A 4,828-nucleotide genomic window follows, 5' to 3' on the forward strand; every position below is an offset into this window, starting at 1 on the left:
GGGAGGGAGGGAGGGAGGGAGGGAGGAATGGAGGAATGGAGGGAGGGAGGAAGGAAGGGAGGGAGAAGGAGAAGGAGGAGAGGGAAAGGGAGAGGGAGAGGCAGAGGGAGAAGTAGAAGGGAAGGGAAGGGAAAGGAAGGGAAGGGAAGGGTCTCAGACCCGTCACCATCACCAGCCTGGGGCTTGGAATAGAACTCTCTCCCAGCTGCTGTCTCCTCAAAGGTCTTCCCCGGTTCTGTTATCTCAGGGTCAAGGCCTGAGGTTGGGATCTTGCTGGGGCCTCCAGCTGAAATATCCCATCTTCCTGGGGCCAATGGGACTCAAACCCACAATTGGCAAAAGGAGTCACCAACACTCAGTCAATAAGGCTAGGAATCACTTAATAGCCATGGCATCTGACTCCACTATACCAAGACACTGAAAAACAGCAATAAAGTCAAATAGCTCAGGATATTTAAAAGCAATATCCATGGGGGAGGGCGCCACTCACAGGTGGCCAGTGGCAGTTTTGTGATTGGCAAAGAAGCAAATTACAGAAGCAGAGCTCGCTGTTAGTGATTACAAAATAGTGATTACATTTCCAGTCATTCCAATAACCAAGGCCATAAGCCACAAGGCAAAGTCCTTATCCCAAATCTTCCCATCAAAGAAGCAAGTTGGTGAAATACCAATTGAGTCTCTATATGCAAAATAGGAAGTCCTCGAAGCAAAAACCACATTCCAAACTTCTTATTTATCACACACCAAAAGCAAACCACTTTCTGGGTTTTCTGGCTCTCTCTGAGTTTCACTGTTATCTACCAAGTCCAGTAACCTGGTGTTTAATTCAAACCTTTCTATCTAGAATTTTCCCACTAATGACTAACCTGGAGTTTCTACAAGGTGATCCTGCCTTTCAAGTTTGGCCTTATTCTTACTTTGCAAATTTCAGTAAATGCAGGCCTGTTTGTCCCATTCCTAGAGCCTGTACCTATGTTTCTCAGTTTACCTGGGACTTGTTTGTCCCAGTTAAATTTTATTTTTCCTTGGTCTAATTAATACTCTGTTTGTTTAATTTAACCTGGTTCTGACAGGGAAGGGCCACCCTTTGGTGCCCATTAGCAATTTATGTATCCACAGCATTTTTCACTCTGGAGCAGCAGATTATCTGTCTTCTCCATGCACACCCACACTGCATATGACAACCTCAGCAGACAAGACCACTCTGTGGGAAATAGATGAAGTCCCAGCACTTGGTGAGGGGCACATTGAGGGGGGGAGGCGGGGAAGAGATGGACACAAGGTGTTTAGGTGACACAAGACAGAATGATTTGAGTCTTTCATGCAGAAAAATTCAATTGAAGTGAGAAAAGGAATCCATGAAGGAAATTTGAGAAAGGATTACAGTTTGAAGCATGCATCTGCGTGGGGTTCTAGTTATCTGAGGATTGCACACACCCTCACCACACACATGCCCCCATTGAGAACAATGCTACCAGAATCTAGGCTCCAAGTTAGAGTTAGCCCAGCACAGGATGCCAGAACGCACACCATGTGACAAGGGTGACTGCACAGGTATCAAGCCCAAGCCAGAATGGAAGGCAGACACTTCAGAAGTTGATGTGGAAGTGGCCCAGGGCTGAGTGTCAAAGTCCAGTTAGGTGTAAGGAGAAGCCATGTGGAAGGTGTAGACCTGAACAGGAAGGCTCAAGCCAAGTGAGGGGTGGGGGACCCCTGTGAGGCAGGGCTCAGAGGTGGCAGAAGGGCTGTCCACCAGGGAATAGGAGTAGCTTACTCTCTCAATGAGTGCAACTAGCACTTAAACCTCCATTTGTAACTCACTTCCAAATGAGTGAAAATAGAAATAACTGGTTTCAATGACGAGGCAGGGAAAGTGAAAATGAGTTTGAAGCTATTTATTTGGTGATATTGAGGTTTGAAGTCAGGTTCTTATATTTGTGAGGCAAGCATTCTACTACTTTTGCCATAATTCCAGCCCAAGTCTGGAACTTGGTGTAATGCAAGATACTAAATGCAATAAGTTGATAATAACAATGGTGATCATGATGATGGTAATGATGATGATGATGGTGAAGATATGTCAAAAAGGTATAGAATACAACTCAAAGGAATTCTTGCTATCCAAATCTAGTAATTTGAATATTAGATTAAATTATGATAAAATGTATTGCTAACAAACAGGAATCCATGAACTTCTAATGTCATAAGCACATAAATGAATACACAGGTGGACAATATTTTCCTTTCAGTAGAATACTAACAAAGGTTGAAAGAATGATGAACTAGAAATCACCATTGTTAACCCAAGAAGTACTAAAAAATACTGAAATTAAGTTTGTAGAGAAATAAAGTACAGACAGGTGCTGAATTAAAGTTTGTAAAGAAACAAGATGGCTTCACAGTCTCATTAATATTTGTGAGTCATGAGGGGAATAGGGAATTACAGTGAGGAAGCCTGGAAGACTCCATCTAATTCAAGCCATGAGGTGAGCTGTAGCACAAAGAACATAACACCACTTCAGGGATATTCTCTCTAGTAATGCACAAGCTAAGTTTAGTTTTGAGGACACTTTAAATAAACTCAAGAATGCAGACTGAGTATCTTTTATTCAAAATGCGTAGGACCAGAAGTGCTCAGATTTCAGAATTTTTATTCTTTTTGGAGCCTTTGCATGTACATAATGAAAGCTCCAGCTTGGAGGACCACGCAGACACCAACACATGTAAAGCAGTTTGTTGTCATAAAGCTGACAAGACTGTGCCTTTCAAGCTGGGCACAACACTTGTCTTTGTGCAAAAGGGGCAGGTTTATACTAGGGGCAGGGAGTACTCTGCAGTTGCAGCTAGAGCCAAAGAGAGCACATAGCCAGGGTGGGGTTTACTGGCTGCCACAGCTGCAGATAGGTCTGGGCAGAACGCATTCTGCTACTGCAGCTGGAGGCTATTCGGTGGGGGCGGGGGTGGAGTTAACAATTGGTGGCCAGACCTGGTCTGGCCCCCTGATTTCAGAGAAAGGACTGAGGACCTAAGATGGAGGTTGTTAAGTCCAAATGGAGGAGGACATACTAACACATAATGAGGTATATTGGGGACAGGGCCCAACTGTAGATAGGAAATGCATTTGTTTCCTTTATGCCTTATACACAAACCCAGAAGGGAATTTTATATAGTGTGTGTGTGTGTGTGTGTGTGTGTGTGTGTGTGTGTGTGTGTGCCAATATTGTAGCTTGAACTCAGCATCTGGACACTGTCTCAGCATTTTTGCTCAAAGCTGACACTATACCACTTTGGCCACAGTTCCACTTCTGGCTTTTTTGCTGGTTAATTGGAGATAAGAGTCTCTTTTAACTTTCCTGCCCAGGCTGGCTTTGACCTGGGATCCTCAGATCTCAGCCTCCTGAGTAGCTAGGTTATAGGTGTGAGGTACTGGTGTCCAGTTTATATAATATTTTTAGTGTGCCTACATCAGCGTTTGGATTGTTCCAATTTTGCAGACATCCCTAATTCAGGTTTTCAGATTGTGAAAATCCAGTGTATACTCTACACATAATGGTGTTGAAATCTTCATAAGTGATCAAGGGACAGGTGAAAGAGAGAAACAGAGGCAGGAAATTCTGCTCAGATAGTCAGAGTATCAGTCCAGACCTATGCTCAAAAACAGCATGTTTATTTCAATGGGAATTCATGATTACAGGTAGTAGAAGAACAGTGCCTTCCTGAGGATGAGGAGAAGAAGCCCTCATCTGGGAGCCTCAGAATACAAGGCTCATGCCACCAAACTCAGCAAATAAGAGCAGGGGTGGGTCTCCATCCTATTTGGATGCATCGCTTTGGCTGCACCTCAACTCTACTTCCCTCTGCCTTTTCACTTCTATTCCTTGGATCCACTGAACACATAAAGCTAGCACCATTCCTCAGAATGCTGGAATTATAAACTGAAACTCAGAGGACAAATGGAAGGCTTTTTTAAAAGAAAAATCCCAGGACGTATCAAAATTCGAACAGAGAGCTGTTGAGTGTATTTTGGTTCCTTAGTCTAGAAGCCACTAACTAGTCATCCATTTTAGGGAAATAACAACATAGCAAATGCATCTATATCACCACATCATTATGAACATGACATGAGCTTTAACACGTTAAAGCGGTAGGACAAAATAATTATTCATAATGTTTGAGTTGTCTGCAGGGTATTTGATAGGCAGAAGGATGTGCTAGTCTACATTTAAAGGAGAGGTCAGAACTGAAGATCAAGATTTGATAGCTATATAGCTGACACCAGGACAGAATACAGAAGCTAGAGAAGGGCAGAGTTAGATTTCTAAATGCAGAGCTGCAAACCTTTCACACAGCTTCTCTGTAGTGTGCTCAGTACAAAGGTCCACAGACTGAAGTAACTTGCCTATATTTGCCTCTTGGGCAACTACCATTCATTCCTTAAGCTATTACAGTTTGCCTTTCACCAACACCATTCCACCTTGACCTTATTTGGTGAGTCACCAAGGTTTCTGTGACATCTATAAACACGTCTTATAAAAAGTGAATGCAGGGGCTGGGAAGGTGGCTTAGTAGAGCCCTTGCCTTGCATGCCTGAGGCCCTGGGTTCGATTCCTCAGCACCACATAAGCCAAAAGAAAAAAAAGCTGGAAGTGGTACTGTGGCTCAAGTGGTAGAGCGCTAGCCTTGAGCTGAAGAGCTGAGGGACAGCGCCCAGGCCCAGAGTTCAGGCCCACGACTGGACACAAAAAACCAAAACAGAACAAAAAAAACCCCCACATTTGACCTGAAGTCCAGATGCCAGTTCTTGTCATGTGTTATGTTTCAAGGCACT

This window comes from Dipodomys ordii, unplaced genomic scaffold, assembly GCF_000151885.1.
Source record: "Dipodomys ordii isolate 6190 unplaced genomic scaffold, Dord_2.0 Scaffold100, whole genome shotgun sequence".
NCBI lineage: Eukaryota > Metazoa > Chordata > Mammalia > Rodentia > Heteromyidae > Dipodomys > Dipodomys ordii.